General features: G+C 49.8%; 1 long non-coding RNA gene across 2 annotated transcripts in view; it reads left to right on the top strand.

Moving 5' to 3' along the window:
* The first annotated feature begins 293 nt into the window (after nt 1-293).
* The window catches only part of LOC139441078 (uncharacterized), a 67,127-nt gene continuing 39,633 nt past the window's right edge, over nt 294-27,787 (top strand). For both annotated transcript variants that reach the window (XR_011651475.1, XR_011651474.1), the window contains exon 1: nt 294-357. This is a non-coding gene — a long non-coding RNA (uncharacterized lncRNA). The remainder of the gene's footprint in view (nt 358-27,787) is intronic.

The following is a 27,787-nucleotide window of genomic DNA, read 5'->3' as shown; positions in this document are numbered from 1 at the left end:
GGGGAGGCCCCGGCAGTGGGGGCAGCGTGAAACCCCCAAGATGCCCCCCCAAGATGCCGAGGCAAGCTCCTGTTGAGGCTGAGGCTGTCGGAATGCTGTCTGTCAGGCATAACGAGCTTCGTGATCAGGCCCTAAGGTGTGTGACGTGGGGCTGGGGGAGAAGAACCGGGCAGTTACATGAGGGAGAAAGGTGGGGAGGGACTGACCAAGAGTCCAAAGGTGGAGGTGGGGCGAGTTTATGAGAAAACAGGTCATTCCCTCAGTCTCGAGGGCTGCGAGTCCTGGGCGGGTTCAAAGTCACCAACCTGGCAGCTGAGCAAGGTTTTCTTCCAGAGGCGATGAAAGGAGGCCGGAAGGGTGAGTGTGTCGGGGAGGAGTGGACCTTGGGGCCATTCCTCTCGCAAGGGCAGCCTACGCGGAGGGCCCAGCATCCAGAGTGGCAGCTGGGCCTCTGGAGAAACTCCTGCCCAGCCCCACCCTGGATCCTGGGCGGGAGCCCTGGGAGCCCAGGGAGCCTGGCCTGCTTCTCTCTCCACACCGGGGCAGGCCAGCCGCTGCCGGCAGAAGGGGAGGACAGACGGCATCGTCTCAGCACAGTGCTGGTGAATTGATCAGGGGAGCCTGCGAGGTGAGGGGCGGGTGGTGTTCTGAATGCCATTTGGTGAAACCCTGCCCACACCCCTCACCTAAATAACTGTGGCAGCCTCCCTGCCGCTGGGGTCCCAGCCAGGCTGCCGCCTCTGTTGGTACAGGGACTGAGGGTCTCCGGGGCCTCCACAAAAGTCTGGGACCAGAAAAAACACCTATAGGCCTTGTGTTGAAGTTATGTCCATTTTATTCGGTGATTAAATTGAGTATTAACATAAAGCTCTCTTGAAACTGGTTGCTGGATTAGTTTTGCCTGCTTTGGAAGGATCCCTGAGGACACATTACCACCCTGAAACCTAGGCACTTGGGGGTCCCTGCCCAGGTCCTTGAGCTGTTGAGGGCCCCTTGCTAACCCAGTGCCTTCAGCAGAGCCCCTGGCTGTGGGGGCCAAAGACACGAGCCCATCGGGAGCGCATCCTACCCACTCTAGACTGCACTTGGGGTACCTGGGATCCTGGAATTCCTTGTCCCCAAACCCTGATCTAAGGCTCTTTCCGAGGTCCCTCCAAGGGTCGATCCCATTGCTGGGTGCGTAGCCCTGGGCCCAAGGAAGGGGGGGCAAACTGTGTAAGGGGCGGGCTGAATGGCGGGAGAGCCAGGGCGTCTGCAGCCCTGAGAACGAAGCCCTTGCAGATGTGGGCTGGTCTCTGACTGTGCTGTTGGGCCCAGCCCCCAAATATGAGGAGTGGGCTGGTGGGCACACATGGAAATGGGCACTAGGTCTCAGCCCAGAGTCAGTGAGATGGGCTACTCACAAACAAAGAACTTCAAAAGCAAATTTTCTACAAAATCTTTTAAATACAGTAGTCCGTCCTTACTCAAGGGGGGAGTGTTCTCAGCCCCCAGTGGGCGCCTGAGACTGTGGATATGACCGAACCTTCTATATCCGTTTTTTCTTGTATGTACACGTCTACGGTAAAGCTTCGTTTGTAAACTTGAGTGGGGGCAGCAAAAGACAAACAACAGTAACCAGTAGTAGAACAGACAAGTGTAACAATATACCACAATGAAAGTAACGTGAGTGTGGCCTCTCTCTCTCTCCAATTATCTTATTGTACTTGTACTCATTTTACGGGCACAAGGTTCATTCTTACCTTGCACCTTAGCAACGTCGGCCTGTGGTCTTTTTTCTTTCCTTATTAAGTCGAGAACTCTTACCTTCCCACTTAAAGGGAGCACTCTGGCTTCTCTGTGGCGCATCCGAGCTGCCAGCATCACGGCCCTCGCACTCTGGGGCTGTTATCAAACAAAGTAAGTGTGGCTTGAACACAAGCACTGTGATGCCACGCAGTGGTTCTGTGTGACATCTGGGAGGGCACCAAGTGACTAGAAGGCAGGGGAAGTCTATGGCTCGGAGACCCTGGGCTCGGGGACGATTCCCCTGCTGGGCGGGGGCGGGGGCTGGGTGTGGTGAGATTCTACCACGCTGCTTGGAACAGCGCACAATTTACTACTTACGAATTGCTTGTTTCCGGTATTTCCCATTTCATAGCTTTGGACCGGGTGGGCTGCCGGTAACTGAGACAGCAGCTGAGAGGGACCCCTGTACGTAGACCGCACGACAGAATCACACGTCAAGTGTAGCTGGCGAATGTGCTTGAATACGCACCCGATGCACGCAGTGGGGGCCCTTCTCACACTGAGAGGCCCTCTGCTTCTGAGTGATTCGGACTCCAGCCCGCGGGGTCCGCGTGTTGTGGCTGCGATGGACAAGTTCACACGGACGGCAGAAGTCCTGTGGAGAAAAAGGGGCGGCACAGCTGCTCTCTGTGTGAGAGGGAGGGCCCCGACCCCTGCCGGGACAGGCTTTATTGCTTTTCTGGGCACATTACATGAGGAAGGTCCTCATTTACCATGCACAGGTTCGCTGTAGGTGATTACCTTTTACAGATAACAAAGGAAAGAATGTTGCTAATTACTTCAGAGAGAAGGACGGTTGGGGATCAGATCAAGGGGAAAGGTGGTTGAACTGGTTATACTCCATACTTGGGAGGTTTAGCACAGACTTTAGGAAGTTACTTTAAAGATATGCAGTAAACATTTGCTGCCTCAATCCAGGGTGAGGGAGTTCTAGCAAAACCAAGCCTCATAGCAGCCTAGGTACAGTGCAGGCCTGATTCCCCACGGGAGAACCGACCTGTGGGCTCGGTTCCTGTGTGCCGACTCGCTCCCCACCAGTTTTCCGAGTCAGGGGCTGGGCTACATCCGCCATGCCACACGGATGGGTTCCCTATATCTGAGCACCCACCACACCACCCCAAACTCACTCCTTTCCCCTCCGGCCCCACGGTGCCCAGCAGCCAGGCCCACCATGAAAACTCAAAGCCGATTGAGTCGCTTTTCTACTGAAGTCCCTTCGGAAGCTCGCCAGCGCCTTCAAGATGCAGCTCAACCCCCTGGCGTGGCTTCTGAGGCCCTTGGCCATTTGGCCTCTGCTGACTTCCTCAGTCTCATCCCTCACCCCACCTTGCCCCACTGCACCCCACACTCCAGCCCTGATGACACCACCATAGTTTCTTCCCTGGATGTCTCCAAGCTCTGCCGGCACTGGAGGCCATCCCAGCCTTCCCCACCTCCTCTTACACCTCTGGCTGACCCTTTTGGGGCTTCTCCTCCATCCCCTGGCTGGTGTGCTTCCCTGGGCTCCCTTAGTCCCCATTCTTCCCTCCACCCCATGACTGCCTGCAATACCGCGTGGCCCCTCTGGGTCTGAATCATGCTCCTGCCCCAGACCCAGCTCAGGGCCTGCCCCGAAGTGGACCCTCAGTAGGAGGGTCTGAGCTAAACGATTCTAACACAGACCAAATAACTAGAAACTTGCCTAAAATTATGATCTTGAGTGGGTTTCCTTTGGGAGTGAATGGCCTTGGCATAGAACCTGGGGCTGGCTATGGGGTTCTCACTGCCACTCTGGGCTGCGCCATGCAGGACCTGTCACCCCCGTCAGCTGCAGCTCGAGCAGTGTCCTCAGAGCGCCGGGAGTGTGCCGTGGACCCTCTCTTTTCCTTCCACGTCTCTGCTGACTTGACTCCAAGCAGGCAGAGGCTCTAGGCCGCTGCATCTGCGTTTCAGCTGCAGTGGTCGGCTTCCCTGCTTACAGAGACTTGCCCCCAGTGCTACCCTGTGTGATTGGAGAAACCTGAGGGGGGGCTCAGGAGCAGCCACACTGACTTGGGGGCTGGACCTGCCTGCACATGGGGCAAAAACACTTTTGCTAGGAAAAGTCATAAAGGCCATTAGTCAAAGAAGTGCATGCTCATTAGTTAAAAGTTTGTAATTCAGATGGCAATGACGCATAGATTCACAGAGAACCATCTAGCAGACCTCACAGAGACGAAATAAAGGAAAATACAGTGATTTACTCTGTGCCTGGAAGGTTCGTGTGGCAGGTTACACGCCAGAGGTGGCCCCAACAAGGTCTTCCATCCCACACGCTCTCTTTTACAATGTGACAATGACTTTCCTCCCGTCTAGAGGTGGGACTTAATGTTCCCTCCCCTTCGAACTGGGCAGGCCCGTGACTCTGGTGGCTGTAGGGCTATGTGACTACTGAGGCTGGGTCATAAAAGGCTTTCCCCCAGGACAGAACCCAGGCGCCATGCTACAAGGAAGCCCAGTGCCCACGAGGAGGCCAGGTGTGGGTGTTCTGGTGGCACCAAGAGCAGCCAAGTGGGTGCAGAAGTCTTCAGATGACTCTACCCCTAGCCACTGGCTGGACTGCGTGAGACACCCTGAGTGAGGACCACCTAGCTGAGCCCAGTCGGCCCCCCAGAATCGGGGGTGATAGGGTACAATACTTACTGTGAAATGCTCATTGTCGTTTACAGGTGACATGCTTCAGCACATACACACAACGCTGCATTTCGATACGTGATTGTTAACGTACTTCGCAGCAGTGCTCTCTGAGACGGGTGGGCGTGGGGTGCATGGAAATGCAGAACTCGGCAGGGCTGGGGCCCCAAAGACAAGGTAGCGTTCATTAGGTGAGCAGATATTACTAGGTGTGTCTCCTGAGAGCAACAATCTCGGAAACAATCAGCGGGCTGATTTCTCGTCTTCTGCCCTTGCAGGCTCAGTTTTTGTTATTTGGATCCTGGCACCAGTGAGAAAACCGCAGTGTCTAAATATTGAAATACTTTCCTTCAAAAAGCTGTTAAGGTGGGCCGGCACAGTGACATGACTTTCTCTTCAGAGTCCCCGGTTTGGAGAAAAACCCAAATGACACAGGGCCTCTCGGTCAAAGTGACAGCACGCTTGGGAAGGACACCGGGCACCAGCAGTCGGCGCCTTCTGGGTGCACGATGGTTACTCACGACCTCATGAACCCCCAGAACAAGCCTCCAAAAGGGTAATTCCAGTATTATCCCAGTGACGGGGACCCGGGGACCTCGGGCTGTGGATCCCGTCTGTGAGCGCTGAAGGTTTCACACTAGGGAGTCTCCTTGAAGGGAAAGAACACACTTGAGGAGACAAAGGTAATTAATCTGCCGAATGGGCTCACCCAGGAGCACCTATGGAGACAGTGTATCTGGTTCACTCGTGAGCCTGGAGTCACCGAAGCGGTTTCCTCTAATTCATTTCTCCTCTCTATATGGTCACAATGAAAAGTCATGTTTCTAAGTTTTAATTCCTCTCATCGCGTGACATTTTCTAGTGATAACCCAGTTTTCTCCACTAGCCTATAGATTGCCTCTGTGCACGGCTGGTCAAAGCTATGTCCCCACCTCCTAGCAAAATGCGGGGAACAAGAGCTGCTTTCCAATTATTTGCTCAGCATACCAGTCAAGGCTGAAGGAATGAGTAAAATATAAAACGAAGTATCCCCCCCCAACACCCCCCATTCACTAGAACCGAATTAAGAGATGTCTCAAGTTAATCAGAATATCAGCTGCCTTCTACTTTTAAAAGAGAAAATAAAAACGGAAGGAGACAGGGAGGTGAGGGTGTCGGGGGGAGACCCTGGGGGCGGGGACCGCCTGTCAGCTGGGTCAGCTTCCCAGTCGATCCACCTTTGAGCCTGAAATGAGATGACGCAGGAAACCGATAACGCTGGAATTGGAGCCGCAGTCTTTCCGTGACACGATGGTCTTCCCGTAGGACGGCGACAAATTACGGATGTGGCCTCCTCCGGGGAGGCAGGTCTGCAGGAGGCCAGGGGGCGGAGTCGCGAGCTCCCCGCAGGCCAGGCAGGGGGCAGGGCGGCCCGCGCTGCGCCTCCAGAGCGCGCCCCCCACGAGGAGAGTCCTCCTGCGGGTGGCTGCCCCCTGGGGCGGCTCCCTGCGCACCCCCTCCTTTCCTCCCAGCCTGCCCCCTGTCGTCCAGCCCCCAGCTCCCTCCTCGCACGCCGGAGAGCATCTAAGTGAGGAGGGAGGGAGACGTGGTGCTTCTGCGTGGACGGCGGGCCTTTCCTTCCTTCTGAAAGTGGAAGCAGGCTCAGTCTGCCCGCTGGGGCTGCCTGGTCCCTGCCGGGCGCCCGGGGCGCAAGGCAGCCGGTCTTCCTCCCACAGGTCCCCGTTCACACCCCGGTGCGTGACACCCGCCTCGAAGGTCTCCACGGAAGCAATTCTTCCTTTCGCGGGCGCGGACCATTGCCCCCCCGGGCTCCTCCTCTGAGCCACCACTCGGGAGGATTCAGGGACACGCAGCGCGTTCATTTCCGCCCGGCGCTCAGGGACAGCGCTGGGCGGACTGGTTTGCTCCCCCAGGTCCCTAGACGGGCGTTTGCAAACATTTGCGGGCATTAGACTCTGGTGGGGAGCTTGCCCCCGGGCTGTGGCACCAGCCTGTGCAGAGATCCAACCGTCAGGAGCAGAGCGTTGGGAAGCAGGTTTGGGACCAGAGAAGAGCGAGCCCTTTCTCGTTCGTGTGTGTGATTTTTCATCGTATCTTTACAGACAGCTTTACTGAGGTCTGATCCACCGACAGGCAACCAACTGCGCACATTTGAAGAGCACAACTCAGGGCCTTAAGGACACAGACGCACACCCAGAAACCCTCGCCATTTTCCAGATAACGAACCGACCCCCCCCCCCCCCCGCCCAGTTTCCTCCTGTCTGTTGGGAGTCCTCCCCATGCTTCTCCCGGCCCCCCCACTCCGCTGCAGCCACTGATCCGCTTTCTGTCGCTGTGTGTTTCCTGGGCTCGTCTGTACTGGAATCATACGGCGGGCACCACTTTCACGGCTGCTTTCTCTCACTCAGTGTGGTGACCTTGAGATTCATCTACGTTGTAGCCTTGACCAATAGGTTAGCCTTGAGTTCTGGACGCGCCCCCCCGCCCCCGTCAGAGTGGACCATCCTTTGTATGCTGTTGAGCTCTACTTGCTTCAGTCTTGTTTGAATTTTTGTGTCTCTGTGCCTGAGGTCTGCAGTTTCTTCCTTCCCTCCCCCTCCCTCCCTCCTGTCCTTCCTTCCTCCTGTCCTTTTTGTAATATGGGTCCCGTATGCTGGGAAAATTCACTCTTTTTCAATTTGCTGAAGTTTTATTTATTTATTTGATGGAATGAGTATTGTTTCTTCTTAAATGGTTGATAGAATCCACCAGTGAAGACATGGGGCCTGGAATGTTCTCTGAAGGGAAGGTTTTCGAAAGCAAATGCTGTTTCTTTAACAAAGGTCATGACAGATAATTGATAGATGACCGATGCCGGCTCTCTGTGCCTTCCTGAGAGAGCTTGGGTCCTCCGTGCCAGCCAAGTTTGCGCACGAACCCTGCGTTGTCTAGTTGTTGGGCAGAAAGTTGCTCATAATATTCCCTTGCAATACTTTTAATATTTGTGGCGGTCATCTCTCTCGTTCCTGATTTTGCTGATTTGTGACTTTTTTTTTTCCTGATCAGTCTTGTGAGAAGTTTATCCATTTTATTGGTCTTCTCAAAGAATCAGCTTTTGGTTTCATTGGTTTTATCTATTTTTTTCTGTTTTCTATTTTGATGATTTCCACTTTGATAACGATTACACTTCCTTTCTTCTGTGTTCAACTTGCGTCTCTTTCTTTGGTGTCTTAAAGTAGATGCCGAGGCCACCGATTTGAAATCGCTCTTTTCTGCTATGGGGGTTTAGTGGCACACATGTCCCCCAAGTTCTGTTGCAATGGTGTCACTTGTCAGCTCAGGCTGCCCCAAGAAGTTGCCACAGACTGGGTGGCTTAAAAACAGAAACTTCTTTTCTCACAGTTCCGACCAAGGTGCCATCAGGCTTGGTTTCGGGTGAGGGCTCTCTGCCTGGCTTTGTAGGTGGCCATCTGTTTGCTGTTGAGTCAAACAGCCTCTCTTTTGTAGCTGGAGATAGAGGGGGAGGGGGAGGGGAAGGAAGCAGGAGAGAAACTAGCGCCCTATCAGATTAGGGCCCCACCCTGTGACCTCATTTAACCTGAATTACCTCCCTGAAGGCTCTGTCTGCACACATAGTCCTGCAGGGGTTGGGGCTTCAACGCACAACCCTGGAGGAACACAGTCAGGCCACTACAAACCGTACCCCCAAATCCTCAGATGTCGGGTCTTTATTTTCCTTCAGTTCAAAGGATTTTCCAATTTCCCTTTGATTTCTTCTCTGATCCCTGGTTATTTAGAAGTATGTTATTTACTTTCCAAATAATCGGAGGTCTTCCGGATATCTTCCTGTCAGTGACCTGTCATTTCATTTCACTGGAGCAGAGAGCACACTTCGAATCATATGAATCCTTTCAAATGTGTGTATTTGTTTGTTTTTAAATCTTTCTATTCCATTCTATAATTCTTTTTTAAAAAAATATTTTATTTATTTATTTTCAGAGAGAGGGGAAGGGAGGGAGAAAGAGAGGGAGAGACACATCAATGTGTGGTTGCCTCTTGCACGCTCCCCATTTGGGGACCTGGCCTGCAACCCAGGCATGTGCCCCTACCAGGGAACTGGTGACCCTTCAGGCTGGCACTCGATCCACCCCAGCCAGGCCTTTCAAATTTATTGATACTTGTTTTCTGGCCAAGAATATGACTTATTTTGATAAATGTTCTCTGTGCACTTGCAAAGAATGAATATTTTTCATCTTGTTGGGTGAAATGTTAGATGAATATCAATTAGGTCAAGTCGGTTGATGATGTTGAAGCCTGATACATTTTTGCTGATTTTCTGTCTATTTGTTCTATCATTTATTGAGAAAGCGTTGCTGAAATTTCCAACTATAATTGTAGATTTGAGTATTTCTTCTTGCAGTTGTACTGGTTTTTTGCTTCATGTATTTTGAAGCTGTCATTAAATGCATAAGATTTTAGGATGAGTAAGCACCTTTATCATTGCAAAATGATTTTTATCACTGGACACATTGTTTACCTTGTCCGATACCAATACAATCACTTCAGCTTTCTCTGGCCAGGCACAGTATGTCTTTTTCCTTCCTTTTACTTTTAGCCTATTAATTGCTTTGTATTGAAACTACATTTTGTGTAGGTAGCAAATAGTTGGATGTTGATTTTTAACCCAGTCAGCCGTTTACATATAATATGATGACTGATACGGTTAGGTTTGAGTCTATAATCTTGCTATGTTTTTCTATTTGTCCATCTGTTCTTTGTTTCTCTTTTTCTTTTCTTATATTGAGCAATTTTTATGATTCTGTTTTAATTCTGTTGTTAATCTTTTAGCTACAAGCCTTTGTTTCATCATTTTCAGGCTCACAGTAAATAAACGTCTTTAACTTATCACAGTTTACCTTCATGTGATGTTATATCATGTATGTCCACATATTGTATAAAAACCTTATAATAATTAATATGCCACCATATCTCTGTCCTTAGCCTTTATGTTGTTGTTGTTTGTTTTATTTCTACTTATAATATGAAATCCCATAGTATTTTATTTTTTAGATAATAGATTATATTTAAACACATTAAATAAGAATAAAATCTTGACTATTCACCCTTGTGGTTAACGTTTCCAGCGCTCTTTGCTCCTTCGTGGAGGCCCGAGCCCTTACCCGACCGCACTTCCCTTCTGCGTGGACGGCCCCCCCGAGGGCAATGTCTGTGTGTTACGGCGCAGACATGCTAGTAAACCCTTCCAGGTTGTGTGTGTCCGAAGTTACTGTTTTGCTTTCATTAACAAGTTAATTTGCTGGGTAAAGCACTCTAGGTGGGTAGTTTCCCCGTCAGCGCTGAACAAATGCCCTCTTGCGTGCATTGTCCGTGGTCAGAGTCCGCGGCCATTCTTAGCTGTGTTCTCGCCGCGGTGCGTTTCCTTCTGGTTGCTTGGAATATTTTCTCTTTGTCACTGGCTTTGAGCAATTTAATTATGATGTGCCTTGATGAAGTTTTCATCATGTTCTTTGGACTCCGGGATTTGTTGTAATTCCTGGATCTGTAGGTTTACAGTTATCATCTAATTTAGAAGATTTGGGGCTGTTATTTCTTTGAATATTTTTCTGAACTCCTCTCTTTTGGAGACACGAATTGTATGTATGTTAGGCCATTTAAAGTGTCCCACAGCTCACTGACATTCTTTTTATTAAAAAAGATTTGTTTTTTTTCTCTCTTTGTTTTATTTTGGTTAATTTCTATTGCTGTGTCTAGGATTAATTACATGTTTCTTGTTTAATGTCAATTTGCCGTTAATGTCATCCCAGTGTTCTTTTCATTTCACACATTGTTGTTTTCATCTCTAAAAACTTGATTTGGGTCTTCTTTATGTCTTCCATATCTCTACATAACATTCAAACATACCATATACAGTTTTAATAACTTTTAATATCTTTGAGAATGCTAAGACCTATCTCCAGGTCTGAGTTGATTTTGACTGACTGAGTATTCTCCTTGTTTTCTTGCCTTTTCGCATGTCTGGAAATATCTGATTGGATGCCAGATATTGTCTATTTTATCTTGTTGGGTCCTAGATATTTTTTGTGGCTATAAACATTCTTGGACTTTGTTTGGTAAACAGTTGAGTTACTTGCACACAGTTTGATCATCTCTGGGCTTGCTCTTACGATGCGTTGGGTGGGGGCATGGTAACTTTTATTCTAGGACTAATTTTTGCCCACTACTGAGGCGAGACCTCCCCGAGCACTTAACCAACGCTCCATGAATGTTGAGCTTTCCCGTCTGGCTGGCTGGACCAGGCACTGTTCCCCGCCCTGGAGAGTGTCAGGCGCTGTCACCACTAACCGTGACGGATGGTTCTTCCCCAGCCCCTGGCTGTTTCTGCAGAGGCCTGGGCGGATCAAGTCTCAGATGAAAGCTGAGGGGCGCTCTGCAGGTGTCTGGGTTCTGTCTCTGCACAGCAGTCCTTGCCGGTGTTCTGTCCCAAGCGTTCTACCCACCTTGGTCTCCCTGAACTCTCGGCTCTATCTCCTCAACTGAAGGAGTCTGCGAGCTCCCACCTGGTGCCATTTTCATGCCATGGCTTGGGGACGCTCTCAGGGAGGTCAGCTGGGTAATGGTGGGGCTCACTTACTTGTTTCCATATTCTCAGGGGTTATTGTGTTTTGTTGCCTGATGTCCAGTGACGTGAGAACTCTTGTTTCATATATTTAGTCCAGTTTATTTTGGTTGTTTCGGGCAGGAGGGTAAATCCAGTTACTAGTACTCAATCTTGTTTGGGAGTAAAAGTTTTCATCCTCTTTTAAAATCTAAAATATACTTTCAGTTATAAAATTAGTTCACATTCATTATAAAACAATTAGAAAATAAGGAAAATATAAAGAAGAAAACAAAATCACTCTTAATGGCCTCACTCATTCATAACCACTATTAATATTTTGGTCTGTATTTTTTTTTTTGATCTGCCAACTTTTCATTTTTTTCTCTGCATATGTGTGCGTGTAGCAGGGTCACAAATCACTTCACTCCATCAGCTGTGCAAACAAAACAGCACTTCCTTATTTTCCTACTTAATTAATCTGATCTTTCTTGACAGGTGCCATCTGCTGAATGATAAGAAGGGGGAAAAAGAGTACAGCCTTAGTAACCTTACCAAAACGCAAGAATTTAAACAGTTCTTTGAGAAACTCCTGATTCTTAGGCCAAAGTGCTTGGCCAATCAGATTTCTTACTGTTCCGTCCTCTACTCTGCTGAGATTGTGGCTGGGGGGTGGGGGGTGGGGATGGGCTGTAGGATTTCTGGGCCATCTTGTTAGCCAGGAAGAAGCCCACACCTGTTCTCCAGGTTCTCTTGGATTTTGGCAGCAAATAGCTGCCCCGTGGGGTGGTGGCTGCTGAGGGCAATGACTGTGGGCGACCAGATCGCATAGGGGTCACATCAGGTCTTGGGGCCATTGTAAGGACTTCAGCTTTTATCCCCAGTGAAACAGAGGGGCCAGTGAGTGGTTTCCCAGCAGTGAGCAGAGGCAAAAAGCCCAACTGCAAGTGGGAAGAGAGAAGTTAGAGACCAAGAATCGATACTTTCAGAGTCTTACTGGAGAAGGAGGGATATGGAATGGGGAATAAAGAGATTCTTTTCCTGACGGGATATAGTGGGACTCGTCTGCCAGAGAGGGAGATGAGGGATGCCGGTGGGTGGCTGAAGTCGGGGAGCTGGTACAGGAGGGCAGGCTTGGCCTGTGGGCACGACGGCGGAGCAAGTGGCCAGGCATATGTGCTGGGAGCCTATTGACGTTCTCAGATGACTTCTGTTTCTCAGTGAAATAGGAAATGAGTTCATCGGCAGAGGGTGATGTCCTGCAATGGGGAAGGAAGGGTTGAGGTTTAGAGAATGGAGTGAGCATGCCGTGGGGTCGCCAATCTGCCTGAAGGCAGCACTTGAGTTCGGGCTGCGAAAGTGAAGTGGGACCAGTCCCCACGTTTGTGACTTTTCCTTCAGCTTCATTCGACCTAACGGGTGCTGGCACAGTGTTTGAATTAACCAGGTTCAAGGTTGCTTATTGCATTGTGAAGACAACGAAGGGGGAGAGAGGTGAGGGAGCTGAAGATACTGAGTGTGGGCTGCAAGGATGGACCGTGGAGTCCCCGCAGGGGTGGGCGGGGCGCTGAGGAGGACCCTGCAGAGAGCGGGTTCCGGCAGAGCCAGACGTTGGAGAGAGATGCTCTTGGTCGTGGTGCATCTTAAATCTTCTGGGAGTGGAGGAGGGTGGAGGGTGGGGCTGGATTAGGAGGTGAGCAGAGGCTTATGGGGATCCCAAGGGATTACCTGGGAGTCCCAGGTGTCTTTGGTGGAGAAGGATTGGGGTGAACTGAGTTAACCACACTCTTTTGGCTTGAATTTTGCCCATTTCCTTGGTGTGAACACTCTCTCCGTGGCTCAATTCAAGCTACCGATGGTTTAACAACTGGCTTGCAGAATGCCTGAGAATCTGTCAGCTCCTGAAAAACTAGGGCAAGCCCGTTCCAGCAGCAAAGCACTGGGTCCTGGTGGTCTCCAGAGCAGGCGGCTGGAGGGATGTGGGGGTGGGGGAGGGAGGCGTGGAGAGCTCCAATCCCTTTTTGCTTCTGTCACAGAGTATGGAGAAATGGGTGGCCTATTTAAATGACTTTTAATGTGCATTTTTCTATATCTTTGTGGTGAGTCACCAAGGTCCCTCCTCCAGGAAGCGCCTGTCACCTTGGCTGCTGGGAGCGCCTTCAGCTGTCAGCTCCTTCAGGGTCTGCTCAGCTGCCAAGAGCCACCTCGCCCAAGGTCATGACCCTGGGCAGCCTCCTCCAATGACACACCAGTGCAGGGGTCTAAAGGTCAGCCAGCTCTGCCCCACTGAGAACACCCCCAGCGCAGGCCCTCCCTGTGGGAGCTGCCACCGGGTCCCTCTGCCCTGTGCCTCTCTCCTCTCCCTCCCACAGCTGGGAGCCCAAGGCCAGCCCCCAGAAAACGTCCCGTCCGGTTGCACACTAAGTCCATCAGACGCTGCTTCCCAAAGAACCCAGCGAGGTATGTGCCCTGCCCTGGAGACCAATTCCTCCAGGCTTAGCCAGTGTGCTAGGGAGGCCAGCTGCCTGGGAGCTAGTGCCTCTCTGATAACTGGGGGCTGGAACGCAGGCCTCTTTTTTTTTTTTTTCTTTTTACAGGCATTGACTGAATCACTTCCTTTGTGGAGTGTCTGCTTGAACTACTTCCTTTCTCTGGTTTTCCGTTGAGGTGTTGGTCTTTTTCTTATTGATAGGAGAGTGTGTGTGTATATATATGCTGTATATATAAAACCGTCATAAAGGTTTTTTTATACTCACCTGAAGATATATGTTTATTGATTTTAGAGACAGAGGAAGGGGGGCGAGAAGGGGGGAGAGGGAGAGAAAGAGAGAAATATCGATGTGAGAGAGAAACACCAATCGGCTGCCTCCCATACACACCCTGACTGGGAACCAAACCTGTAGCATTTTCTTTTTTTTGGTGTACGGGCCGATGCTGTAACCAAGGGAGCCACCCAGCCAGGGCCCACCATGCAGATTTCACTCTATGCTTTTCATACGTGGTTAACGAAATGTTCTCCGGTTCCCCCATCTGTGGCGAGCATCTCTTGCGGTTAAGAGCACAGGCTACCATTTCCTAACCATGTAGCTTTGGGGCCGTTCCTTCACCCAACAGAGCCTTCGCTTTCTCATCCGTAATTGTGGGCAACTGTGGGCAATTGTGGGCAATACTTGGCAGGCTTGTTACGGGCACCAAATGAGTTAACAAAGTGCTTATAACAGCGCCTGGAAGACGACGAATGTGAGATAATTATTTGCTTTCGTTATTAGTGCTCACATTCTGTTTCCTGTCGGCCATACGGAGATTACACGTCATGTAGTCAAAACGATCTAGTGCGGCTTTTGCCTTTGGAGTGATGCTCAGCAACAACTTTACTTCAAGATCATATAAATATTTACCACAGTTTTCTTTTTAGCACTTTTGTGGTTTTATTCAAAATGCACATATTTTAAATATATGTATCTTACAGCCATCCAGAATCCATAAAGTGTTTTTTTTTGTCATGAGGTTTAAGATTATACAGTCGACACGTTATTCCCTGAGATTGGGTGGCTTAGTCTCCCCGTCTGGGTGTCAGTGGGCCGCTTCTCACAAAGTGCTGGAATTCCAAACGTGTCCCAGCCCCGCTTGCTGGCCTGACCCTGGAAGTCACACCCGGCAGGCAGTGGCACGCTCATGTGTAAACGTGTAACGACTCACTCTCAGGGTCAAAGGCCCTGATCGCCAGCGTTTGCCAATCTTCCTAGTGGAAATACACCCACTGTGGCCAGTTGCCAACTGCCAGCCCGAAGTCACCGCACTGGGATGGGGGAGAGAGACACACAGCAAACTGTCACATGATATCTCCCCTCTACACGAGGACAGACAGAAATAACCTTGAGAGCAGAGGTGACAGCAAAGTGTAGTAATGGTCTTCAATATTCACCACCTTTGTTTCTAATAGTTAATTGTACGTTTATATCATTTATTTATTCTAAATTAAATTTGTTGGGGTAACATTGGTTAATAAGATTATACATTACTTTTTAACAATGGCTGTGCTTAACAACCCGACTGCAAAATTCCTGAACCTGTAAGTCAGCTCTTGGGAACAAGGGTAGGCCCCCCACTCCCCACCCCCCACCACAGGGCAAAACCCCAGGCCCCTCCCATCGCTTCCTGGGAGGCCCCGTTTGGGCCACGGACTGCCCCCTCGCCCCATGCCAGCTCCTCGGAAGCTCTCCCAGGAACCCAGATGGGCCTGCTGCCCCTCCTGAGGCTCCCTGACTGCACACCTCACCCTCTTCCTCTCTCCTCCTCTTCCTCCCCCCTTCCCTCCTCCGGCCCCGCCAGCCCTGTGTGGCAGCCTGCTGGCCGCTGGCATTTCCAGTTAGTTTGGCATCCTGGGGAGAGCATTCACCATCGCGTGAGCTTGAGTGCAGGAGACGTCAGGCAGGGCAAAGGGGAAACAGTACAGTGGTCGCGGGGTGCAGACAAGGCCCGGGTTTGATCCTGTGGCTCTGAGTCACCGCGGTGTGACCTCAGGCAGGTGACTCAAGCTGAGCCTTGGAGTCTTCATCTGTAAAGTGACAACCGATACCTCCTAGGTGGTTGTGAAGACTGGATGAGCTAAGAAACACACTTGCAACAGTGTCTGGCATGTACCCAAGGACCGAGAGCTTTTTTCTTCTGCGTCAGGAAACAGTAAACTTTGAGACGCTGAAAGCAAAGATGGTCGTTGTCTGCCATCTGGTGGTCAAAGCCTGTCATTTCATCACAGATCCCAGCCTGTGTCCAGGTCGGTAGTTGTCCACTTGAGGCCTATGGACCCACAGGGGACTGCTGGGAGTGTCTGCCCTCCTCCCCCCATTTCAGCCCCTTGGCCCCTGCAGGATGCACCTCCTCAGGAAAGAGGAGGATTTAACGGGCCAGGCTTCTTCTCTCCCACCTGTCTCCGAAGCCTTGGGGGACCCTTGCAGGGCTGATTAACAGAGCTGTTCCCACAGCGGCTGGGAGGGGGCTGCAGGGGGTTTGGGGCCTGGAGATGGGGTCTGCTGTGAGACCCGCCCCCTGTGTGTGGGTATGTGTCTTTGTTTTCTTTCCTCTCGAGCACATTCCCTCCCCTTCTGGGTCAGGGCTTCTTAGTGGGCTTTCATTGTTAGGCTGCATAGCTGTATATTGCTAGGCAGACTTGTGACCTTGTTTTTCTGTATTTGGAGATCAGCTATGGTTTTAGGAGACAACGGGTAGACTTGCGATGGTGAATTCATGTGTCAACTTGACCGGCCGTGGGGAGCCACAGTGTTAAACACTATTAAACACTAATTTTTACAGATCAAACACTATTTCCAGGTGTGTCTGGGATGGTGTTTCCAGAACAGATTGCCATTTGAAAGGCTAGCCTCAGTGACTTAGAGGGCGCTCCCCAAATGTGGGTGGGCAGCATCCAGTCTGCCCAGAGGCAGAATACAGCGAAGAAGCATGGAGGAGGCAGGAATTTGCACCGCTCTGGCCCCTCCGCTTGAGCTGAGGCATCTCAGCTCTTCCTCTCCTACCTGTGGACTGGCTGTTGGTTGCATTTTCACCTTTATTGTTTCTCTGGGACTTGGCCTGAATCACCCACTGGCTGCTCTGGGTCCAGCTTGCTGTTGGCAGACTAATCAGGTGGTCCAGTTCCTCGTTAGAAATCTCCTTTCATGTCTCTGCCTGTACCTGGGCCTGTGTCTGTAGTTACCTGTATCTATCTGCCATCTCTCTCTTACTGGTTCTCTTTCTCTGGATGACTCTAAGTCAATGGCCCAGCACTTCTGCTGTGCCCAGCAGAGCTGTTAGGGCAGGCAGGCAGAAGTAGCAGCTGAAAGTCACCTGGGACCTAGTGAAGTGTCGCGTCTGAGGCAAATGGATGAGGCAGATGACTTCTGCTTCATTTAACCTTGTGGTTTTATTATTCATTGACTCCCCCACCCAAGCCCACTATTGCTGCTATTAATTCAATTACTGAATGGGTTATAAACCCGCTAGTGGTGGTTTCCAGTTGTGATAGGCTGAACCCGGTATCTCTCCTACGTGAACGAGCTGGCGTTCCTCCGCAAGAAGCCCTATCTCCTCTTACTCTCTCTCTCTGAACGTCGGCATAAACACGAACTTGTATTTACTCAGGACGTCCAGCGGAGTGCCAGCTGGCTTCTATCTTTGGACAATGGCTGGATACTGCTCAAGCACTTCCTTAATTTTCACCCAGCCATCCCAGCCCCTCCTTGTCATTCCCTACCCCGGCCTCAGGTCATCTGTTTCTCTGACGAGGTCCCCTCTGGAGGAGAATGGTACTCAGAAATGACACCGGACACTCGGTGTGCTCACTGTAACGGGGTGTCCTTGCTTGCTGTCTTTTCCCTGCTTCTTTCTCTGATATTGCCCTCGTGATCTCTGGGTTAGTTGCGAGGGCACCCAAATTCCATTAGCCACTCTGCAAGTGTTTTCCATTTGCTGACGTAACCACATCGACTTCCTGGGAGTCCCCATGGGCTGCTCGCCTCTCTTCTACTCGCCCACCTGCTCCTCCTGTGCCCGGTGATCTTCGATTGTGAGCTTTCGGCTTGCCCTCCCTCTGGGGACATCCTCCGTCCTGAAGTGCGGACGGAGAGCATTCGCTTCATCTCAGTAGGAAGTGATGGCCCCGGGTGGGGATCACCTAAACCTCCCTGGCAGGTCTGCTGCCTCTGCAGGGCGTCCGGGGCAGCTCCTGTCTGCAGGATGTCGAAGTGGAGCACCCCTGTGGTGCTGCCGCGCCCTGTCCTCGGGACCCCCCTGCCCCTCCTGGGTGCCTGGTGCTCAGCCTCTACTGTGTAGCTGTTTTCTCTCCTCGTCTTGGTGTGAGATCTGTTAGGCCTCAAAGAATTTGTTCTGCAACGTGAGGCCAAAAGCAGAATTTTGGCTTTTAGTGTTCATGTTTCGTAACTTGGCTGCCGCCTCCAAAACACTGTTGTGTAACACTGGAGATACTGGATGCTCGATATTTATAGGAATGGCTTTAGAATTGCACCCTGTAATCGGATGCTTGCTGTTGGCTTTCGGCAAACAGTCTATTAAGTTTAGGAGTTTCCTTCTAGCCCAGTTTAGTTTTTGATCCTTCAATTCATTGTTTCAATTAGTTCTATCTATTGTTTCCTTAATATCGGCACAGCCTTGTTTTCCTGAAATAAAAATAAGTTCATATTGTGTTTGTTTAATACAACTTCAGTTTAATTTTGTAAGGCTTTACTTATTTTTCCATCCATCTTAAGAAAGAAAAGCTGATCATTTATTTCTCTTTAAAACATAACCTCAGAAAGCTTTGATATCAAGGACACATCGACCTCACGGAGCTAGCCGAGGAAATGCCCCACGTGTTCTCCCAACGCTTTGACGCCGCCGACATGGCCCTTGCTCGAGAGTTAGCGAGCACTCAGCTGTTACCCGCCCGGGCCCGGAGCTCCCCCGCGGCGCCCACCGCCACGCGGACATCTATTTTGAAGATTGTGTTTATTTGTTGTCAGAGAGAGGGAAAGGGAGGGAGAAGGAGAGAAACGTCGCCCAGCTGCCTCTCATTCGCACTCCGTCTGGGAATCAAACCTGCAACCCAGGCCTGTGCCCTGACCCGGAATCAAACTGGCGACCTTTCGCTTTGCAGGACGACGCCCAGGCAACTGAGCCACACCGGTCAGGGCCATTTAGATATCGGAAACTTTAAAATTGGGGTCTTGCTTCTGGTCATCCTGAAACCTGGGTAATTTGGAACAGCTCTGCTTTTGACGGCAGCAAGAAAAGCTGGATTCAGAAATCATCTTGAAGGTATTGGAGACGTACTGGACATAATGGGACAGAGAAGAATGACTGGGCTAGGCAGAGCTTGGCAGATGCGATAAACCAGGGAGGTGAGCCTCAGCTTTCTGGGTTGCCTCTCCCTGGGGCGGGGATCGCTAATTCTGGGGGGCGGTGCTGAGAGACTGGAGGGCGCTTTCTCTAAGAGTGACACGTCCTGTAGTCTGATCATCCTGGATATTATCCCTTTTTCTCTGGCCGTCTGCAGCTGCACCAGGACGTGTCCAGGGGTATGTGTGCGTCCTGCGCTTTTCCGGCTTCCGCTTAAAAACGTCCTTAAATCTGCGCTTCCTCCCTTCCATCCTTCCGGGCACATTCTGGGGCACGATTTCTTCAATTACTATTCTGCCCCGCTGATAGGTACTGTCGGTTATCATTTTGCCTCTTTACACACGTATTTACACATGTGTGAAGACGGTGTCTACATATATGATGGACCTTCTTAGTCTTCTATTCCTCTTGGCAACCCCCCCCCCCTTTATAGAACTGACATAGAAGATCGTGTGAATTTAAGGCGCACAGTGTGATGATTTGAGACGTATATACGTACATGGTGAAAGGATGAACACTACGGGGCAGGTGGACACCCCCGCCAGCTCATGCAGTCACCATTCCCCACCCCCGCCGCCCCGGGGGAGACGCTCTCCTGGAGGCTCCGGAGGGAGCGCAGCCTGGCTGACGCCGGGTTGCAGATTCCTGTCCTCAGAGTTGCCAGAAGAATGTTTGTGGTTTCAGCCGCCTGGATGTGGTACTTCGTTACCACAGAGCAGACACAATGCGCAGGCTTGGGGCCACAGTGGTGGTGGAGGGGAGGGCGTGGGGCTGGGGTGGCCAGGCGCAACAGAGGCGGGGCTGGTGACCAGTGTGAGGGTCACGCTCTCTCCTGGCAGCGGCTGTGGTGTCTCCCCAGAGGCCATAATGTGACCGAGTATCAGCAGGCTCCGATCAGGAGGACCAGGGAAGTTTACTTAGCAGTGGGCGCTCAGCCCCCTGTGTAGATGGTTCAATGCATGGACCATGCCCCCTCTCCCCATCCCCCCCTTTTGTTGCACTTATGTGACGGAGTCATGGGCTTTTCTTTTTTTTAAGTGTTGATCATTTTACTTAAAAAGAAGCAACAGATTTTATTTATTTATTTTTAAAGGGAGGGGAAGGAAGAGAGAGGGAGAGATAAACATCCACCAGTTGCCTCTTACGCGCCCCCTGCCGGGGACCTGGCCCGCAACCTAGGCATGTGCCTTGACTGGGAATCAAACCAGCGACCTTCTGGTTCTCGGGCTGGCGCTCAGTCCACTGAGCCACACCAGCTCGGGCCATCTTACTTTTTGAAAAGTCTACATTTTCGTTTCTTGCAGAACTTTTAGTATAATTTTAGAAAGAAACCCCTCCTTGCCATTTGTTCGGCGCGCCATCCGTTTCCCCCGCAGTCCCGATGAGCCGCTTCTGCAGGCAGAGAGGGGCGGTGGGCCGTGGGTGCACGGATTTTCCGCGGCTGCCCGCGCTACAGGCATGGCGCGCGGGCTCCACAGCCCTGTCCGCAGCACCGCGGAGTCGGTGGTGAAGAGACACGGAAACAGACTCCCGTGAGCCTCTTAGGTTTGACCTCACTTGATAACAGGTGTCCAGGAGGGGCTAAAATGTAGAGGTTTCCGCGCCTCGCGAGTGAAGCCCCGGGGCTGTTCCCGTTGCAGGGTAGCAGGGCGGCCCGTGGAGCCCATGCGGCCCGGGCACCACGGTGAGCACAGAAACCGAAGCGAGTGAGGGGCCCGAGGCTCTGGGACCAGTGAGGCCGAGGGAGTTTGCACCGGTCTTAAGAGGCCGAGGATCCAATTCTGTTTGTTAGAGTTTTCAGAGCTCTGCCAAAATTCTGTCTTGACTTTTATTTCCTTAAACAGATGTATTTTGAGGCCTGTGGGTGACAATGTACGGTCACGTCAATATCTGGGTGCCCGTGGGCCTGTTACTGTTTTGCTTTCCCACGCGTTTTGGTCTCTTTGCAGGATGATTGCAGGACAGGCCTTGTTTTTGTCCTCTAGTGCTTCCAAACAGAGGTGGAAGTCCTCCTCCGGCCACCAGAGGGCGCCAGAACTCCACGGCGCCCTCCCCCAGCCTGGGGAGCCAGAGGAAGCCTCGGTGAATTTTCCCTCCCCGCCGCAAAAGGCTGGGGGTGCTCCTGGGCTCCCCTTCCAGCAGCCACCGGCCCCCACCAAAGCACGGGGGTCCATCCCTTCTTCCTTAGTCTTACGGCTGATTTTCAACAGGAGTAAGGGGAGCCAGAGGCATTCAAACGGTGTCTTTAAACTGCTCCAAAAAAATAGCCGCTGAACTAGGGTTTTCCATGCAGAGAAAATGCCCTTCAAGACTAAGGGTAAAATAAAGACATTTTCCGACAGAAGCAGGGAGAGCTTGGCATGAGAAGACCCACACTGGAGACAATATTAAAACAGGCAAAAGGATAAACTCAGGAGGGAGGTCAGAGGCGCAGGGAGGCGTAAAGACAATAAAAACAGTAACTACGCAGGCACATATAATCAACGTTGAAAGCTTAGAGCAACAGTAACACCCTGCTGGGTTAAAACAGGGACAGAACGAAGACGCCTGGTGACGGCGGCTTATTATTTGCGAGTGGGTAGATAGAGAGTTAAAGTGTTCTACGATTTTGCATTGTTCATAAAAGTGTCACTTAATATGAGATTTTGATAAGCTCAGGAAGCCTGTTCTGATCTCTAGGGTAACCACTGAAAGAATAATAAAAGTCTACCTAACTTCCAGGCTCACAGAGTGAAAAAAAAAGCAATAATAAAAAATAATTCATTGAAAGTAGATTGTAAAAGAGAGAGAAAGGAATATAGATCAAGTGGGAGAGTGTAAAGAACTTATTAAACCCCAATAGCTTGGTGATTATGTGTATTTAAACCTAAATATGTGAATAAGTACATTATATAGGAACACCTAGAGGCTTCTGTTTCCAACCAGCATGGAGTGACAGGGACCAGATGTGTCCCCCAAATGGACAAACTATGCAAAGCTATGGGTTTTAAGACTCAGGGAATCAGGCGATGAAGAGCAGTGACCCCTGAGAGGTGAGAATAACCGAGGGGAGCTGCTGTGTCACCCCGGCACGCTGCCAGCCCGGGTCCCGTGGTGCAGCCTGGTGGCCCCGTGGAGTGAGGAGGACAAGGCCTCAGAGTTCTCAGGACGGGGGACAGGGGGTCGGAGAGGACAAGGCTGTGCACAGACAGGAGGACCCCAGGGACCAGCGCGGGCCCCTCCTGCGCAGTCAGCTCAGCAGCGATTAGTGCGCGCACGCGAGAAACTGCCGGAGTCTAGGGATAGGGTCCCCCAAAGAAAAGAGGGGCAGGCCTCAGTGTGCCCGCAGAGCTGGGAAGAGAGCCTGCTCCCAGCAGCCGCACTGAGGAGCTCGGACCTTTGTGAGGCGTGGTCGCGCACACGAGGGCTCTGCCTCAGTCGTGGGAAACAGGCAGTCTGACACGGAGCAGGCTCTGGTCTACGCCAGTGGGAAGTGGGCATGGCTGGGGGGGCAGCCGTGGGGGGGAAATGGAGACAACTGTACTTGAGCAACAATAGAAAATAAAACACAATGTAAAACAAAAGAAAACAAAAATCTTAACAGGAAGACCCAGGATGATCCTGTATTTCTGAGGCCTGAACAGCATCCAAGGATGAAGCTCAAGAATATTAAGGAATGCAACAATATCCCACACCCAACGAGGCAGAATTTGCACCTGTTATTTAAGCAAACTTCACCAGGCATGCAAGGAAGCAGAAAAATGCAGCCTACAATGGAGAAATCAATCAATCAATGGAAACCGACCCCAAACCGACACAGGTTAGAATTAGACAAGGATGTGAAAGCAGTTATTGTAACTGGCGTTCCCTGTGTTCCGAAAGTTAAGTTCAAACATGGAGGATGTAAATGGCTCAAGTCAAATTTCATAGATGAAACAATTTGTCAGATGAGAAATACATTGAATGGTATTAGCTAGCGTTTGGGTGTTGCAGAGGAAAAGATTAGGGGACTTGAAATGATAGCAATAGAAACAATCTAAAAGGAAACAGGGAAAAGAGAATAAAAAAGTGAAAAGCACCATTAGTGAGCTGTAAGGCAATTTCAGATGGCCTGATGTATGGGTAATTGGAATCCTGCAGGGAGAGGAGAAAGGGAGAAGACACGCAAAAAATTTCGAAGATATAATAGCTGAAATTGTTTCCAAATTTGATGAAAACTATAAACTCAGCTCCCCTAAGGAACTCAACAAGCTCTAAGCACAAAAAACCTGGGTAAAACTACCTGAAAGCACTTCCTAATGAAATTGCTCAACACCAGTGATAGAGAGCAACTCGGAAAAGCAGCCAGAGGAAAAAAAAGGCATTTTCAGAGAAACAAAACTGAAAATGACAGCGGATTCCTCATCGGAAACAATCAAAGCAAGAAGACAGTGGAGCAAAAAAACATGCCGGAAGCATGAAAAGAAAAAGCCTAGACTTCTAGAGCTAATGAAAACATCTTTCAAAAATGACGGTGAAATAAAGACCTTTGCAGAGGAACGAACGCCGAGCAGCTTCATGAGTTGCAGGAGACGTTAAGGGAAATGTCGTAGGAAGGAGAATCAGACTGCGCAGAAACGCAGCTCTCCCGGGGGAACGACAGTCTCCGCCGTGCTAATTGTATCGGTAAATCCATAGGATTGGGAAAATTACTCACATCCTGTAAAAGGAAAGGTAGTAACGACATGTTGTTGGTTTTATACATTTACAAAAGGAAAATGTATGACCACAGTAGCACAGAAGTCATGACCAAGGACACGGAAGGCTGCGATTGTACGTTTCTTATTTTGCACACAAAACGGTCTATCATTAAAGGCAGAGCATAGCACATTAAAGGTGTGCACTGTAATCTTTAAAGTTAGAGCAAACATTATAGAGACCTAGTAAGGCAAAACGGAGAAATGATAGAATGAAAAGCACTCGAGTAGCCCAAAAGAGGGCAGGGAACAAGGGGTAAAGGGCACAGAGAATGGATGGAATCGAGAACAAACACCAAGAGAAGTTCAAACCTCAACAAAGCTATGAGTTTAATCACAGTAAATGTTAGTGATCTAAATAAACAAGCTGGGTGTTGGGGAATGACCACGTTTCCATCAGAGTTTTTAAATACTTTATTTATTTATTTTTTAAGAGAGAGAAGAAGGGAGGGAGAAAGAGAGGGAGAGAAACACTGATGTACAAGAGAGACATTGCTGGGTTGCCTCTTGCACGCCCCCAACCGGGGACCTGGCCCTCAGCCCAGGCGGGTGCCCTGACTGGGAGTCGAACTGGCGACCTTTTGGTTTGCGGGACAGAGCCAATCTACTGAGCCAGGGTTGTTTTGAATGCTTTCTGACTCTCTGGCACAGATAATTAGGACTCTTCTTGTCCCAGGCCTGTTACCAACTTGGAGATTCAGTGTAAGAGCTAAAAAGTAAACATTGAAAAATTAGCTCATACGGATACTTCCAATTTCATTCCAACACCGTGGGGGTCTTCCCATCATTTCCTGTTGCATTTTTGTTTCCCCTTGTCCTACAGAGAAGCCTGGTTTTCAATAATGTCCACGTGTTCAGTTTTTGTTCGGTCCTCCACTGCACAGAAAACAGCTTAAGAATTGCAGCAGCCGACAATAAACTTCTCAGTAAAGTTCAAGGTCTCTTTTAGTTCTTCTCACCCCCAAACAGATGAGTGTGTTTACGAAGTACTTGGATTAATGCTTTTTGTCTTCTATGTGGTGATGTCATCAGACACACACACACACACACACACACGCACTTATATCCATTTCCTTCTGTTTGAACTCAGTTTCAGGGTTCCCCCCAAATCTTGTTGATTTAATTTAATTTTATGAATGTGTTACATAATAACATGGTCAAAAGTCAAATAACTTAAGAAGGCATCTTCAGAGACGTCTCAATCTCGCTTACTATGAGTGAATCTGGGCATCTGAAAATATATTTAAGTTTTTTGCTCTTACAGCTTACCAATTTCACCGGTTTCTGCTTTTTTTCTATTTCCTTTTGCAGGCCTTCATAATTTTCTCAATTTCTCTTGTGAAAATAGGCTATGGAAACTTCTTGTCTTTGCTGGGACCAATTTTTAGAAATTGTGCTTTCTTAGAAAAATATCCATTTCACCTAACTTTTCATTTATTTTCATAGAGTTGGGCAGAGTGGTCCCTGACGGCTTTTACAACTGCTCTCCCGCAGGTCCAGCCTTCTCCCCGCGTCCGATTTGTACGCCTGTGCCTCGTCCTTTTTCTCTTCATAATAGAAGGCTTCTCTAGTTTGTTACTTTTTTCAAAGGATCTGAATTTAGACTTACGCGTTCCATAGCTTTTTCTACTTTCTACCTCACTAATTCTTCTTAAAGAATTGAGATGCAAGTGGCATAACATTCAATTAACCATTTCGAAGCGTGTAATTCAGCGGTATTTAGTCTTCATTATGTTGTGCAAACGTCATTCTCTCTGGTTTCGAAATCTGTCATCGCCCCATAGTATGAAAAACGCTGCTGGAGACACTGGTGTCCAAGTTTCCGTGTGGATGTGTATTTTCATTTCTCGCTGGTGGAACCCTGGGGTGGTGGAACTGCTCAGTCACAGGGTGGCTTGGGAGGACCTGCCTGGCTGGTTTTGCAAAGTGGCTGCGTGGCCGCCTCCTCACTTTCTGCTGCTCTGTTATTTCCTTCCTGAGCAGTCCTTCGGTGACTTTCTGCATCTCCTAGTTCTTCTGAGTTGGGAGTTTCGGTCCCTAATTTTCATTATTTTGTTTTCGCTGGTAGACATATTTGAAGTCATGACTTTCGTCTCTGTCTTAAAACCGTCCCCAAGAGGCTGATGTGTAATGTTGCCGTCCCACAGGTTGCCTTTCACCTGAGGGTTGTTCGGGGCACACGTTACACTGGGGCACACGTTACATTTCCAGGCAGAAAGTTTGTTTTTCACTCTCACTTTTCACACCTGCTGTAATCAACCAAGTTGATCTGTGTCATTTCCACGTAATGCAAAGTATCGTGACAATGTGTGTGTGTGTTGGTGAATGTTTCACATATGTTTGTGAAGCAGGTCTGCTTTCTTTTGTTGTAAAGTAAGATCTTCCTTATCGCTTATCCTAGCTGTTTTCTAAGCCTCCTGGTTTTCTCCTGTTTGCCTGACCAAGTGCAGTGTGTTGCCTCCAACCAGCAGAGCGTCTCTCCCCATCTCTCCCCGTCTCTATTTACAGCTCCTGCAGTTTCCTCTCCGCGCGGCCACGGGGCACACTCCTGCCGGTCAAGTCTCCATCGGCCTGGTAACGTAACGTAACATCTCTGTCCTGTTAAATGCTCTCGGCCCGATTTCTCCCCTGTCCAATGTCAGTCCAACCCTGCTTTTGGGTGGTTTGCATCACCTGCTGCACCCTTTGCCTGTCCCAGGACTTCGTCTTTCTCGGTCACTCTGGCCGCTCTGGAAGCTGAGTGGGAAACCTTCTTCTTTGGGTGGATGAGTTCAGCCTGTTCGTATTCACCGCTGTGAGGGATATGCTGGTCTCCACGCTGCCACTTTCTTGTACATGGTGTTTATTGTGCTTATTGCATTATATCGATTCACTTTCTTTCCCTATGTGATCTGTTTTCTTTGTTCCCATTTTAAAAGCATAACAACTTCGTTTGTTCTTTTTTTTGGTAAACAGCTTTTTTGGTATCTAGTTTCGTACAATTCACCCACTTCAAGGGTGCACTTCAATGGTTTTTGGTGTATTACATTATTACTTTTTAAAAAAATGGTGGTAAAAACATATGATATAAAAGTTATCGTTTTAACCGTGTGAAAGTGTAGAACAGTGCGGTGGCATGAAGATCCTTTGCGATGCTGGGCAACCCCCACCACTATCTCCAGAACTTCGTCAGCCCCCCAGACAGAGGTTCCGCCCCCACGAAGCAGCAGCGCCCCACCCGTCCCACTAGCCCCCGGCACCCTCCAGTCCACTTCCTGTCTCTGTGACCCTGCTCCTCTGGGGACCTCTGCCAAGCGGAACCTCAGAGCATTTGTCCCTTCTTTTGACTCCGCAGAACGGTCTCAAGGCTTGTCCACAACGCAGTGTGTTTCAGCTGTTGGGTTTCTCGGTCAAGTTAGGGAAGTTTGTGTTTTTGTTTGATGGGCTGTTTCTACTCTAGTGTCTTTTATAATGTTTAATTAGCTCGAGTCCTATGAAACTCATGTTTGTAGGTCAAAGATGGTCAGACAGTGGCAACTGCAGACAGTGCAAACTAACATTATTTGGTTTGTCAACGTTAAGCGACACCCTTTTTCTCCCACCTATTTATGTGACAATCAATGAATTCATGCCATTGTCTCCTTTCTCTGTCGCTTCTCCCCCCTCAAGCTGCGTTCTTCCTACTTTGTCGGAACGTATAACGTCCATGTGTCATCCTTGCAGATCCGCAATTAAACACGCTAAATAATGATCATTACCCGCCTCCTAGCAGACTCTGCGGGGAGTGGAGTGTACGCTATTTCCTGGGTGCGTGTGCACTTGAGCCCGTTTTTCATAGCCTGGGTGGTTGAAGCATGGCTCAGCCTGATAATCTCTGCAATTTCCACTGCAGCTCGTTCAGGTGTCCCGCGATGTCAGGTTGCGTACACCATTTACTCAAGCTAAGTGAGATCGCTAAGCGAGGCACTTACAGTCTTCCACCCCCAGTTCTTCTCTCCGCTCCTCAGCTCTTGACAAATAATCATTCTCTGGACAGCCCCTTGAGGGATGGAACAGCCGAGCCCCCTATTCCGAGGCCACCTCCCCCCTGCCTCCGCAGAATGCAGAGACAGACGGTACTGTCACAGCTTGGACTTAGTCACCCGTTTGATCTTGTCATTCAATGCGG

Source organism: Desmodus rotundus, chromosome 7 (genome assembly GCF_022682495.2).
Source record: "Desmodus rotundus isolate HL8 chromosome 7, HLdesRot8A.1, whole genome shotgun sequence".
In the NCBI taxonomy this organism is placed as follows: Eukaryota; Metazoa; Chordata; class Mammalia; order Chiroptera; family Phyllostomidae; genus Desmodus; species Desmodus rotundus.
The sequence above is the reverse complement of the archived record's forward strand: the minus strand, read 5'-3'. Positions and strand labels throughout refer to the sequence as shown.